Source organism: Pseudopipra pipra, chromosome 12 (genome assembly GCF_036250125.1).
Source record: "Pseudopipra pipra isolate bDixPip1 chromosome 12, bDixPip1.hap1, whole genome shotgun sequence".
Taxonomy (NCBI): domain Eukaryota; kingdom Metazoa; phylum Chordata; class Aves; order Passeriformes; family Pipridae; genus Pseudopipra; species Pseudopipra pipra.
Window position 1 is genome coordinate 16,671,841 of NC_087560.1, and position 15,557 is coordinate 16,687,397.

Here is a 15,557-nt window from a genome sequence, read left to right on the forward strand (position 1 = left end):
CACATTTCATTGAGTCATAGTAGTTTGCATGTCATTTGGATATGGAAGTATAGCTGCACACAGGTATCTGACCCAGTGAATAGAATAGTGTCCTCAATGTCTTGGGCATGTTTCCTGTAATAACTGTAGGCATTGCTTTTTCTCTGAGCAAAGCTATGAAACGTGACCTGTAAAGGGAACAGTCTGATCTTCAGATGTTTTTCTTCGATGCTCTTTAAATTATTTTTTCATTGCTAGTCTTAATTCTCTCCTCTCTCAATGGCTTTTCAGTGAGGAAAACATTGTGCAGTACACAACGAACTGTATAGAAATCAGAACTGGGGTGTCTTTGTGCAGATGTCTCTTTTCAGGTCTTCCCTTTCAAACTTAAAGTAATTTCACAAAAAGTCAAGTCCGGTAGATGTCCTACTGGCATGGTCAGAGTGGTCTGTTTAGCTTAATTGCTGCAGGAAAAACTGATGGATTCTTTAGCAGTTTGGCTTAGTTCTGCTAATGTGTCAGGAGTGCATGTGCACACACACCTACACTCAGCGGTTCCAGCCATATGAGACCAGGCACTCCACTGCCTAATTAAATTCATTTACTGGCTGGCAGACACTCCACCTTTCAGTGCCATGTGGATCCTGGTTGTGCTGGAAGAACTTTAGGGCCAGTTGTTTTGTTGTCTGTTAGAGACTAAATTGTTGTATCCTCATTTAATATGAACTTTGGTATCGTGCCGCATTAGTCAAACACTGCAGGCAGTATTGGAACAGGGATGATGTGGTTGCTTTGGGGGCCTGGGAAATTATCCCTTTGAAAAGTAACAGCAGCAAGGGAGATGAACTCTAATAAAAACCTATTTTTTTGCCTCTTTCTGTGTCTTCAGTCAGTTGCCTTAGAGTTGGACTTCATCAAAGGCTGCTGGGAACCAGCCAGGACTTAGTCCTACTTATACATCCAGAAAAGTGAAAAGTAATATTTTTTTCTTTTTAATATTGGTCAGTGATGTAGTGTTATGAGAATATTGCGCTCATTACAAGATGAATTGGGGATCTGAGTAGGAATGGCTGTCTGGAATCAATGCTTTCATTTGTCAAAGCATCTAGAATAATAACTATCCTCCTCTGCAGGCAGGTAAGAAGGAATGGTGCCTTGGGTGGGAAGGTCTATCAGTTTACCCCATTTTCTTGCCCTTCAACCACCAGTCAGGTGTTAATCACTGTGTAAAGTAGTCTTGCAACATCTTAGGGGGCAGCTTTGAACTGCTGCTACTGAGCCCACAAAGAGGGGTCTCTGCCTTGCCTTCTCTGAGCTGACTCATCTCTTGATGTCCAGATGTCTCCTGAGCCAGATGGTTTCCTATTTACAGAATAGCAGTGCTGGGATTTGTAAACTAAGTAGGTTCACACTACTGAGACTCTGCAGCCTATTCCCTATGCAGAAAAGCAAGCAAAGCAACACAACAGAGCTAAAAGTAAGAATAGGCTCCAGTGGTTGCTGGTGCTTTAATATGGAAGGAGAGACTTAAAAATCTGGGGTCAATGGCTGGATGTTGATACTGGAACTATATGAAATATCAGTTGTATTGAGATCTGAGTCTTTCAAGAAAACCTTAAAAATAATAACCTTAAAAATGTAACAAAGACAAGCTTCTTGCTCTTTTCTAAAGTGCAGTAATAGGCTGTAATTCTAAAGCAGGTATATGGGCATTGCTCTGGTTACAGAATATGGTGCAGCTTGTACATCAACCCTGTCATGAAAGCACAATAGTCAGAATATAGAGTCCTTAGGTATCACTGTCTATTATAAATCAGTTAGAATAATTCATGCTATAGATTTCCCAATGCTGCAAAGCCTCTTATTCAGTAGAGTATAAACATATATCACATCTTAGATTCCCCCCCCCCCTTCTTGGCATGAATCAGACTTAGAGAATTTTGCAAGAGAAGAACAACAATGCATTGTACAGACAATTCCCTAAAAACCTTCATAAATAGGAGGTGGAATGGAAAGATGTTATTTAGCTCCAGGATTGTTTTAACAGCTCTAGTCACACCTTCGTTATTAAGTTTGGAGCATGTTGTGTAGGAGCCAACAATAAGCCTGTGTGTGGAGCATACAGGGGCTGTGTCTGGAATCAGGCTGAAAATGCAAATAGGAGTTTCTTTCCTGGTTTGGTTTCTCAACACAAGTTCGAGCAGCTTGCACCAACTGGTAAAGGCTGCAAAGGGCCATTTTGCCAGCTGGGAGGTGCAAGGGTGTAATAATGCTGCTGGCTCCTTGCCTGTGCCAGCCACAGGGAGGAGAGTGGCAGAGAAGCCAATGGCTGTCTCAGTGCCGCTGAAGAGGAGAGATTTTTCCACAAACCAGGCTTAAAGACAGCTTGTACCACTTGGGAGTGGGGCATTATGGATCTAAAGTATCCGAAGTCCTGCCATGAAATATTTATGCTGTGACTTCCTGTATACTTCATATCACTATTAAACTCCTAAAATTTCCAGGACCTCCCATTAAATTCAGCGGATTTAAATCGTGAAGCACCAGTTAATGCACAGTTCTCCAGGTTCTGATAAACGGCCTTGGGGAGTGAAGGAGTTAACTGACCATCATCAATTACAGCATCAGAGGGGGTGATTAGGACTGAAATTGCAGGGAGGTTTTTAATTTAGCCGAGTAGAGGAGACTCCCCCAGCTTAGCCAAGCTCATCAGATCATGTACGTCTTACAGCCTCATCCGCTTACCATGCGCTGCCACTCAGGGCTATTGTGCATGGAGAGGGCACTGAGCAGACACCATGATATCATATTATTCCCTTGTCCAGAAATCCACCTGAGACTCACTGACACTTTGCCTGCCACACAAGTGCCTCGCGAGCAAAAATTCTCAGAGAGCCCCAAATCAGGAATCAATCAGCGAGTTATGTAGAGGGAGAAATGGCCCAATTTTTAAGCTTAATATGAACTAATTTATTTGTCTTTTTTTTATTATTCCTGGTGAAGTAGCTAGGACTACTTCTAGGAGTAGAATGCATACAGGCATATGTGTTAGGATCAGGTAGGAATCATTGGATACTTGTATTTTGCTTGACTCCATAGGTATTCAACACAAATGAGGTGCATGGAGTGTAATGTATAGACAGCTTTAATTTCTCTGGTGTGTTCTGGTAAAATTGGTTACCTGGGACACTTTGGTCATTGCCTTGGAAAAGAGCATGAGCCTTCACCCCATGAAGAACTGTGGGAGGGAGGGGAAAGGACTAGCCCTGACATGAAGCTTTTTGGGGAGTTGCAGTCATGGGCTGCTGGAGGGATGAGTCAACTCTGCCTGCTGGGGCCTTCTTGGTCGCCCTGGGGCTGCTCCATTCCTGGGATCGGGGTCCCAGCTCCACCCAGGGACTGGCCATTGTCACTGGCTTGGCACATTCTGCTTGGCAGGGCTGTAAAATGCAGGAGGGGAGAAAAAGAAAAAACATCCCCAACATGCACTGAACCCCATGGTTTTTGTCTGCTCTTATTTTATTTCTGGTTTCTGCCAGTGTTACCATTTTCCTTGAGTGTTTTGCCTCTGGATTTTAGGATTTTTGTAGGAGAAATGGCAAGTGGACACTGTTATAGGGGCAGACTTCATGTTCTTAGGGTGGAAAGGAGGACAGCAGTAATCCAGCCAGAAAATGTTCAAGATGGGCCTGACCTGAAATTCAGAGGTAGTTGGGCTTTGGTGATGTAAAGATAAGTTTTTAGCTACTTTTGCATTCCTGAGTCTTGAAACAAGCCCCTCTCTTCCATTAGAAACTTGAGAATAACAAGAATTGAGATCAGGCTGATACTGGCGCGGTGTTAGTGATGCAGAGGCAGTGGGAAGCAGCAGCCCTGTGTGCTCCTTCCCTTGGGTTTTGTTGCTTGTAATGTTGTAGAGCTCCTGCCACCGAGGCTGGAGTTTTCTATATGATCATGTAATTAAAGATTGACTCATAGTGTGCAGGCATATGGAGGCTAAAACAGTTGCCCATGAAGCTTTCGGCAGCATTTTGTGTGGCGTTTGACAAACCATTTTTATTTTGATTTTTGTTAATATGGCACTTTGTGCAATCACGGAGACACTTAGCATAGAACATCAGTCACCTGTGTAATCCTAATGAACTCATGTAAATGGAAATAAGGGGCTTCTGAAGAGTATTAACAATGAGGTGCCATGATGCTGGAGGAGACTTGGCAGCCCTCTCAGCCCACCCCTGATTTTGAAATGTGAGAGCATAGCTTTTCCCATTGCTGAGGGAGAATAATCAGACCTAGTCCTTGAAATGGTCTGTAGTGAAGCAATAGATATTTTAACTCCAGGGTTATCACCGAGTGAACCCTACTCCTTACTCAGGCAAATTCCCATTGATTTCAGAGGAATTATGCCTGAATACAGAGAAGTACAGGGCTTGAGTGTAAGCCTTGGTGTGACCTTTTTCTGTTGTTTCTTCTCCAGCCCTCAGTGGTTGTGAAATGTTGTGTTACTAATACAATAATTTGGATATATTGATTACTGTCAGTTCCCCCTGTGCGGTAAAATCCATATTATTCATATAGGGCAACTGGAAAGGAAAATCTACCTTCTCAACCTGAGAGCAGCCTGTGGAGACACATTGCTTTGCTTTTGGTGTGCTCTGAGCAGTGTCTGTGTATCGTTGTTTCCCTTTGCAGTGCTCTTTGCAAAGGTGGAAAGGAGATCCTTGGTTAGGCAGGTAGAGAATTCAGGGCTCCACAAGCCCTTTTGACCAGGTCTGAGTTATCCATTGTAGCATCTGCTGTGGAAATTTTATAGCTAGAGGATCTAAAAGCATTTTCCATTTTTAGAGGTGAAGCCCAAATTTTCTGGGAATGGCTATAAAACTAGGGCTTAATGCAAAAGTTGTTAAAGGCCCTGAAGTAGAAATTAGAGATGTGCAGTGTTTTCTGGACGCTTGGACCATTTCTTTCCTCTTGCATGTAAACTCATGTTTTGTAAGAAAACAGGACTGCTTTTTTCCAGTGGGCTGTTGGAGATCTTGTGGGTCCTCTGCACTTCCTAAGGCTCACAGGAGGCTTTGTAGACCCCCAGCAGAGAAGCCACAATGTTGCCGGGACTTCCCAAGGAGCCTCAGCAAGTGGATCTTTGACAGGTCCATGCCAAAAGTTGCTGCTGGCTGTTTTTCACCTGTCTGCTTTCATTGTAGTCTTGCTGACCTGTGAGCTACATGTCACAGCTCTGGTGTGATGTGTGTGGCAGCTGCTTGTCCAGACCCATCACACTTTGTATTTCAGGCTAAAAGTCTGTCTGTGCCACTGTGGAGTCGGTGGGAGTTGCACCATGGGCTAAAGCTGGCAGGGACACCTCTGTGTGGGGGTTGTTACTGTGCATTTGGGGAAAGCATCCTGGTCAAAGTAGGCACCAGTACTTCTGCAGAGGGGCAGGAAAGAAAGAAGCCTCAGTGTGCCCAAAACTACTCAAAAGGGAGTTTCTATAAGTGCAGCCTCTCAGAGATTTGCTTCCTACAGAGCCTTAATGTACAATGAAAAGCAGGGCTCTAACCCTAGAACAGACACATCTTCTCATGCTGTTTAATGTCAGTGATGTTCAGGCAGTGATATCAATTATTATTATTAATCCAAAAATAGATTATAGAAGAAAAAAAATGAAGCTGATCTCTGAAAATTCAAGTAATTTTGGCAGGAAGTCAAGTTTAATTTGATAATAGCTCAAATTAAGAGGAAAGAAATTCTTTGAGCCTGTTGAGGATCCTGGTCTGAGCCCTACTGAATTCAGGCAGACTGTTACAAAGATTTTGGTCAGATTGCAGGGCTGGAACATAATTAATATTTTTCTTTTGTGGGAAAGGAAAAGATCTGGGTTTTTGCCTCTTAGTTTGCTGAATTGATTAACACTTGCATTTTCTAGTACCAGCATATTAAATATCTAATACATTTTTCATCTTTTCTTATTTATCTTATTAGGAAAAATGGACAAAATATAAATATGTAAATATATAATGTTTATACTTTAATATAAGCTCTATGCTGCATTCAATAATGAATGTTGTTGACTACAGTAATTAAGTATGATTCCAGGTCCAAATAGTTATTTACTTGTCAATATTAGTGAATCTAGTTCATCTAAAACTCCAAGCAGTTTTCTATTTACCATATAAACAGTAATTGCATGTTTAAGTATTTGCTAAAATATTGTTTAAGTCTAAAATCAAGATCGCAAGTGGATTTCAATAACCAAGTTAATTTACTTTAATTTTGGAATTCTCTCTCTGCATGGGAAGAGAAATATGAAAAGTAATTTCATCTCTGTATAGTTGATTTAATTGTACGTACTTTTGATGGATTAAGTTTCCAGTTAATTGTGGAAAATGCAACAGCAATATTATAAAAAGAGGCTTAAAATAAAACAATTGCTGTCTGCTTTCCATGCTATTTTAAAAACGTGTTTAACATTATTAATTTTACAATGGTAATTTATAAATATTAGTTACATCTTCTCACTCAACCCCCCCCCAAATAGATGGTTTTAATCATACTTATTGATATTATCTACATAATTATTTTTCATTATGCAAATATGTCTCAATTGCGGTGTAATAATGTGATGGAAACAGTTTCCAGTGCTTTAAAACACTTGCTTAACTAAATCCAGGAGACAACAGAAAACTGGAGTGAAAACCACAAAAAAATGGGCTAAGATTTTTTTATTTTTAAGCTTTATATCTCTAATATTTAACACTGAAGATTCAGGTGGTTTCAAAATACGCTATGAAGAAATGAATGAGCAGCAATGACACTTCAAGTTTTTAAAATAATGATCTTTGGTCATGTTACTTTGTATCCTTAGTTAAAACTGACACTAGATTAAAATCTGACTGATTTCTAGTAAACAACATAATTTGTTAGTCTTTTGTATGCATAAAAAATGTAAATAATCAGCTTCTCATTCATGTATATTTCTCAGAACTTTCTGCGGGTGCCTTTTCCCAGGGAGGAGCGATATCCAGTGCTAGAGCATTCTGAAAAGCTTATTTGAAAGTATAATTAACGGCATATTCAAATAAAAATAGACATTAAAAAAATGGAGAGGTTTCATTTTAAGGCTTCTTCTATTTGGAATTTAAAGATTGTGAAGAGAAATACGATTATGGGGGTTGCTTGGGGTAAAATTGCAGTGCCAGATCGATGTTTCTTGACTTTTTAGGGTAACTATGATTGTGAGATTAAAATAATGTAGGCAGTGCTTTCTTTTGTCAAAGTAAAGTATTATAATTTCTAGCAGTTGATAACTTGTGATTTGTTCTTTTTTGTGTGTGTGTGTAGATAGTTAAATAAGTAAATAAGACAGTTGTTTTTTTTTTTAAGGATTCTATTGAGTTTAGTGGAGTTTTAGCTTTAAAACAAAGTAAACGGTTATTACTCTTGGTGAAAAAAACCCAGGGTTGTTTGAAATAATAATTTATTGGATGTATGTTCTCTGTGGATTTTTCTTATAAAAAGTTGCTTTAGTGCTTTGTTTTATTAAAGAAATGTATACACATATGTAAAACCCCCGAAGTGTAAGTGTTGCTTCAGCCTTTATTGCAGCGTCACTGTCTGCAGCTACAATTTCAGCCCTAAGCTTAACTTTTTTTGCAAAGTATGTGGTTTTCATTAAACCTGTAATTAGTATAATTAATAATTATTCCCTAATTGAAACGCAGGTTAACAAACTTCCATATGTAAAAGTAAAGGGGGGGAAAATGTCATTCATTCACACTGGGCTTTATAAGCCTATAAAACTCTTCAAAGGACTTCAAGATATCAAGCAATCTTTTATTCAGCTAAACCTACCCCCCACCTTCCCTCTTACACACACTTAAATACGCAGTATGCTCACAGCTTGGAAAAAAGCAAGAAAAGCCTTAATGGATCACTGATTCTAACCAAAGAGGTAGGTATGTATTCCATATAAATGGTTTCAAAACCATTTTGGTGTTAGTATTAATAATTTTCATCAAATGCAAACAAGCGTCTGGGCGCTATAGAAAGCGAAGCTTTCAACTGTGCATTTATTAACACAGCTTTTATTTCAAGCTCAAAACGTCTAAAACAATTACACTGGAGCAACTGTGTAATTTACTCCTTTCTTTACCACGCAGGTATAGTCTTGTAGACAGAGGCTAATAAAGATTTAAGGGTAAAAGCAGAGAGTTAAGGTCCAAATTTTGTTCCTCTTTACACCCGTGAGTAATTAACCCATTTGAATAGACTATGAGACAAATAACATAAGGAGAAGTGTTCACATGTGCAGAGGTTGCAGTGCCCAGTTCGACTTAGATACTTTACAGCTGATGTAATAAATCAAAGAATAGAATAATTATTTCTCAATTTACCATGACACAGATATCTTGTCATCACCCTGGTTCTATGCACCTTTAAGAAGTGGTGAATGTTAAAAATCTATTTAACCACATCAGTGAAACAGAGCTAACACAGCAGGAAATATTAGTCTTTTTTTTTTTTTAATATAAAATCACTTGTCAAGATATTTGCTCGTATTAGAAACCAAATATTTTCAGTCTGGAACTGAATATTTTGTACCTAGGACATGACTATTTATTTTTAAATGGTTACATATTTAAATAATTTAAAATATTTTGCTGCTGGGGATATTTTATTTTCTTAAAAGAAACACTAGATAAGTCTTATATTTAGCTATGTGCTTCATGAGCTGTGCATTTATCTGAAGTGTTTACATTTCTTTTGCGGAACTTGCTCAAAATATTTATTTATATCAGAAAAATATGAAGGGAAGGCATAGACAGCCCCAAAGAATGCTTTTCCTGCAACCATTTGGATCTAATGGAGTTATTTATTTAGGAATATTTATTCAGTAATTTTCGTCTGCATTTAAAAAGCACAACACTGAGCTAAAATTGAACATTACAGTAAACTAAACACTAAAATCTTCTCTTAATATCAAGCTTCAAAATGCAATTAAAGTAGTAACAAGTCATGGAGAAATTACTGCTGTGCAGTTCCACGGTAGGCACTGAAATATTATAAGCTTTGCTTTTATAATGCTGCCTTTCAAAATCTGTTATCTGTAGTTATCTTAAAATTGGAGTGCTTTCTAGAACACCCAATTTAAAGTTTCTCAGGAGAATATACTGTTTCAATCAGATAGTTTTATAGAGTGCACGTTAACAAAAATCCTTACAATTTCCTGATATCTTTGTCCTTTTTTTAAATGGAAGAGAGAATGCAGCAGATAATGACTTATGGCTTGAATGCAGTTCGGTGTATTTTGTGTGTTTTATTGATAAACATATGCATCTACGTATATAAACACAGGCAGAGGTATGTGTTTATTTGTTATTGAGTTAAACAAAAGCTGTTAGAGTTCCCTCAGCAAGATTTAGCAAGTTTGTCCTACTTGCATGTTACCGACAAATATCAAATCCAGCTCAAATAGTAATCAAATGCTCAGGATGACTGAAACAGCATCTTTTCCTGACTTAATCTGACTAAACAGGTAAGGATATTAAAAAAAAAAAATAAAAAAAAATCTGGAGACCTTGCTGTACCTTCAGCTTCCCTGCTGATGCCTGTCAACTTTTTAAAACAATTTTTAAGCTGGGTTTGGGAAGGTGGGGAGAGAGTAAAAGCTCCTTTCAATTCCGGATGATCAGTGAGAACTGTGACATGGTGGTCAAGCTTCTCTTATCTCTTAAGGGTGTCCTTCATAGTTCAAAAATATGTTCAAACACTCAAATGTATTTGAGGTGCACACTGGTGGTAGGGGGGAGTCATATCTCTGCTGGTATTGAAGTTTTTCAGAGTTACTTACAGGTGATACCTACTTTTATAACCAAATCCATATACTGCATTACAAACCTGGGACCAAAATATATATTTATTGCCTCTACAGTGTGTCCACATAGATAGCAATATAAAATAAAAATAAAAATACTTCCTGTTTTTATTTCTTGATTTTACTGGAAAAGTTTGTATTATGTGCTTGTTATGAACATTCAAAACTTGTTTCACAGGATGGAAAATATCTAATAATTAGAAAATGGGTAGCATGGTCTATTCATACTACTTAGAAAAGTGTGTTCTCTAAAAATAAATACAGTAAACTTGCTTCTTCATTATCTGACTAGTAGAGCGTTCTGTCCAAATAGGATTTCATCTACACTGGGTGGGTCACCCAGGAGAGTAAGAGACCTGTTAGTTAACTACTACGTTTTGCTTTGATTCTTAACCTGTGGTAATAACAAAATATGCTTAACTGCTGGTTTTCTCATATGAAAATAGCACAAATGCGTGTGAATGCATCTCTTGATTTTTTTTTTCCCCCCCTCACCTGAACTGTAAAATTTTTAATTTAAGGGTATGAGATTAATCTATTAATTATTATTTGTAGCTGGAAACATTCAAACAGTGGCAAAAATCTCTGAATACCCAGAATAAGGCATTCTTCTGTCCTGTTTTAAGCTTGTGGTTCTGTTTCCCTAATTTCTTTTGTGAAGTAGTTTTAGGAGACTAGGTCAGTCTGACAAAAGCATTTTACGAAGTAATTTAACTGTATTTTTGTGGCACTACAGAGATCTCATAAAGGGCTGAATCTTGGAGCATCTTTCCTTGTAGGGAAATTAAGGTCAATATGTGTGAATTTACTCTTGTGCCAGAGTTGGAATGCGTAGGTAGGATACATATGCACATATTTCAAGTACTGGAAAATAAATCAATGTAAAATAGCAATTATTTAAGGTAGGGCATAGTCTTGGCATATATCTAAGCAGCATTTAGCATCTGTGGGCATTATTGTAGCAAAATAGTAATATTGGAAATTAGCTTGGATTAGTTTCACTTGTAAAGCTGATTTTTGAGTATAAACTACGGGTTTGAGCCCTAAACCTGTATATTCCACCATGCAGTGCCAAATTTTCACCCCGTGTGCAGACAAAATGTTTCTGCTTTAGTTGGCAAAACACTCATTTATCCAAGAAGATGTAGCCTACATCAAAAACATTCTGATTGCTCGACAGCTTTTAGCACTTAACACATCTCTAAGCATGTACTGGAAAACTACTTGGGAGGAGATGTATGTACATGCATCTCACCCCAAAACACCCTAGAAACTGATTAATCTGTTTTGTTAATCAAAGATTTCATCTTCACATTATAGCACAGCCAGATTAGTGAAGCTGTGATGGTGGGACACAGGATAATTTGCTAAGTAAAGTCAAAATTAATGACAAATAAAATCAGTTTCCCTTTGTGGTTATTTCCAGCCAGCTGCATCCAAATATAAAAGAACTATCAAAGGGAGATACCCATTAATTATTAACTCAGAACAACTTCAGAAAGCACTTCTTAAACATCCATTGACATCATCCTGACAGGCTCCTAATCTCAGAAAGTTGTTGGTAAGAGTTGCATTAGACTCAGCATGCCACCAATTCTGACTTGAACAACTGCAACTAGAGATGCACTGCAGCAGAGATAGGAGCACATGGGACAAACTACTGCCTCTTAAGACATCTGTGAGTAACATTTACAGCACAACATGCTGTATAATTCCCTGCGTAGCTCTGCCTCTGCTGTCAGCATAATAGAGTTGTCAACAGTCTAATTGCAAGATGCAATATGTAGGGGGGTCATCCAAAAAAAAGGAATCTCAGTGGAAAGTAACACAAATCAGCTGTCATTATTATAAAGCTGGACCAACCTTTGGCTAAACCATTTAAACCTCCAGATTAATCCCTAGATTTATCTATATAGATTGGATCAAACTCCCAAGTTTGACTGCAGATGAAAGAGAAACTTCAAAACGAAGGCTATCGTTTATGCCCATTAGACAATGCATTCAGCTAATGATCTGCAACATACATTAGCCTGGAAACAGTGTTTTTAAGGCTTAACTGTTGCATCTTTTTTCTTTTCACTTTGACCTTTTTTTCTTAAAACATTTTTCTCAGAAGGTGAAAATACTTTTTTTTTTAACAGAAGATTCTTTTTGTTTCTGCCTTTCCCTTTCTGCCAACGTATATGATTAAATATCTACTTTAGAAGTTAACTTAGAGCTTATTTGATTATGTGGCAACAGTAGATCTCTTTATTGCAAAGTGTATATGCTAAATCAAGCAGTTGAATTCTTTTGAATAACTTTTTAGAATTTTATGCCACTGATAAAAAAACAAGTAGCAAAACCGCCAAACAATTAAAACCAACCAGTGCTGGAAAAACAGTAATACAGTGAATTGGGTTGGTTTTTATAATGATCATCTGAAGTTACGTGTATATATATATACTTATGTATATTAAAAAATTGACATCATGAGACTATTCCAACTCCACTGTTTCTTTTTTGTTTTTAAAAAAGCCAAGCAAACTCAGACAAAGCTATCCAGCCCCCTCCTCCCCCCTGCTGAACAGGACAGGCTAGTAGTTTTTATTCTTTAAAAAAAAAAGATACTAGCCATTCTTTCATCTTATGGGGAGACATTTAAATTTAGAATAATTACAAGACAACAATAAGCAGCTCTGAGCATGAATGACAAAATGCAGCTCAAATTGATGTTTTAATGCAGTTTTCCCCTCTCATCAGTGATATTAACCCTTCTGACTACTTCACTATTCTTCTCCTTATTTTCCAGACCATAATATGAATGATAGATTATCAGAATATTACCAATTTATAAACGTGGTGAATGAGCACTGAGTTCAAGTATATTTTTTCATATACTACCTCAAATTTCAAGACTATTTCTTTCTGTGTATGTTATAGGCCTTGCGTGTGCTAGGCAACAGATCTTTTAGAATAGCTCCTGGTTGGATGTAAAGAAGTGAAAAGCAAGATTACTGGCGTATCTCAATCAAAATAATTAGAGTTTTAAGCAAACTAGATTCAATATCATTTCCTCTTTTAAAAAATGGTTTTCCTACCTTTGCTGGCCTGTTTCATCTCTTTCATTAAAGATGCAACTTTTACTGATGCTTCTGCTCATCCTATGTTTTCATCAGTGTGAAACCTAAAATGCTCTTTGCCTAAAGTGTAGGTTAATATAATAGCTACTTGAAGCAGGAAACCTCTGCTATGTGTCTATAGTTGTCTTTATTTGGGCCTGTGCAGCATTTTGTTTGTCCTCTAGCCTTTTACGGCAGCTGGACCCTGACCTTCAAGTTCTTAAAAAGAGAGGGGGGGGGGGAAGTATTCTTTTCAGATTCCAAGTTCCTCCCTTTTTACCCTCCCACTGACACCGTCCCATTCAATACTAGAGATAACTTTATTCATCTATACATCATTGTATCAAATTCAATAGGCAAACTGCTTCAACATGCTTCAGAGCTGGACAGGGCAGTAATGTCTTCATTTTTTCTTAATGCAATGAGTTTCTTATCGCAGTCCTTTCAAGCACAAAACAAACACTGTAACAAAAAATGATCTCCAAGTTTTTCCCACCCTGCTATTTCACCATGGGCTTATTTCTTTGTTCCATCTTTTAGTGGACAGCTACAGATACAAAGCTGTAAAATTGATTACATGCATACCTACCTAACAGGAGTTAAAAAGGGAATTGGGGGGAATCTTTTATAATTAGATACTGTATTGAGAAGATTTACTTTGGGCTCACACCAAGAGCGTGGAAGTAATTTGTTCCTGAATCGGCTCTCATCCTTTAAACAGGATACCAAAATTAAGTCTCATCTAGAAAAGCCAGTAGAAATGTCATGTCAACTGCAAATCTAGCTGATCACTATCTGGAAAAGACGGATCTTTTTCCCAGCTGTAGTCAGTGTGAATTTGATACACCTAATATTACAAAACTCTGTCTATCATTAACTGCCAAGCTTGACTTTAAGCTAATGACACCAGCTTCATGGATGTTAATAGAGCCCCAGCAGCCAGGAGTCCAGCTTTTCCTAGTTATTCTGAGTCCTGCTCACCTGCAGATGAGTTTAAAGGAAGGGAATTGAATGCTTGTCCCACATGTTCGTGTTGTAGTGTGGTTTAAGCTTGTTAGCTGAGCTCAAAAAAAATATGCTACGAACATACTGATAAGAGGGATAGATCAGTATTTTAATGAACCACTTCAAAGGTTTTGTAGTGCCTTTTTATTGTAGCATGAAATATGTAATATTAGGATACCCAAATCAAGCTCATGTCTCATTGACATCTTTGTCTTTTAAATGGAAACTAAGGCTGGAGGGGAGAAAGTTGGTTAAAATACAGAACTTCTGAAGTGCTTAAACCAGCTAATGGTACTAGATCTCATTTTAGATTCCAGGGATGAAAAAGAAAGAAATAAAAAAATCAGACTTACATCCCTGACTGGGTGTTTTCCACTATAGGCCCTACATGTTTATGTAGAGGGTATTGCGAACGTTTGGAGGGATTTGGGAGTTTCAAAAGGAAGAAGTTTATACATTAGTGCTGCAAGTTGCAAAACACTGTTGATATTCAAATGTTTATTGTGTAAAATCTGGGATAAGCTTCAGCATGAGAGCTCCTTTAAGTGCCTACAACTATTGCTAATTCCCCTCAGCATTGAGGCTTGCACAAAGGCCTTAATCCAATTCCACTTTTTTTTTTTTTTTTCAGAAAGCCTATGCTATTTTCTCTCGCATAAACTAACAACACTATCCCATCACACTGCAGAATGGGTCAAAGAAAAAGGGCTCTGTGTTTATACTTCACCAACACTTTGTGTTTCTTGGCCAAGTATGGCAAGAAACTTTAAGTGGGTCCCCCAGGCCCCACGCCATCTTTAGAAAGAAAAATAAGCCTTCAGAGATTGAAAACACACTATTTTAGGCACTAAAAAACCTATGAAATGTCAACTGTTCTTTCAGTTACTATCCCTGAAAAGAAATTGATCACTCCAGCCTCATTCTTCCAGCTCTGATTTAAATTATGAAACACAGGAATTGCTTTGATATAACAGTGTATTCTACCTAGCATGTAAAATGCTTGAAGATATTTTAAGAGTGTTCTCAGATAGTAATATTTGTGTATACACATTTTATTCTGCTATAGCAAGAGTACCTACTCATCAAAATGGCTTAAAGCAGTAAGTTCCATCACAGAAATTCTATAAGTTCTCTATGTTTACTTTTATGAAGTGCAAAAGAAACTATCTTGCTTTATGAAGGATATTTGTAGGCTTCATCCATAATCTGTTCTGTACAGAAGATCCCAGTCCAGCTCCAAGTGGTCAGGTATTGCCTGTATATAAACCTTCATTTATTTCTGACAATGCCAGCAGTGTTGCCAAGGTTTAAACAACAACAAAGACTGAGCTGCTTTGAGGCTTGACCTTCCACTAGCAGGAGGGGAGAAGCTGGTCTGGTTCCCATCTGATCATCTATGAGACCCTACAATAAAAATTCTCCTATAACTAGTGGGGATGTGAAAATGCCAGAGCATAAATCAACCTTTAAAAAGGATAAAAAACCCAAAACAAAAACAAAAGGGGGGGTTTGGTTCCAGCAAAAGTTAAAACTTATTTTATAATCAGTGCTAATTAATTTTTAGCATGAGAACCCAGCCTACACCCTATAGCACCAGT

General features: G+C 37.8%; 1 long non-coding RNA gene across 2 annotated transcripts in view; it reads right to left on the reverse strand.

The window, feature by feature from the left end:
- The window catches only part of LOC135421010 (uncharacterized), a 49,346-nt gene extending 36,211 nt beyond the window's left edge, over positions 1-13,135 (reverse strand). For both annotated transcript variants that reach the window (XR_010433814.1, XR_010433813.1), the window contains exon 1: positions 12,934-13,135. This is a non-coding gene — a long non-coding RNA (uncharacterized LOC135421010). The remainder of the gene's footprint in view (positions 1-12,933) is intronic.
- Between the last annotated feature and the right edge of the window lie 2,422 nt (positions 13,136-15,557).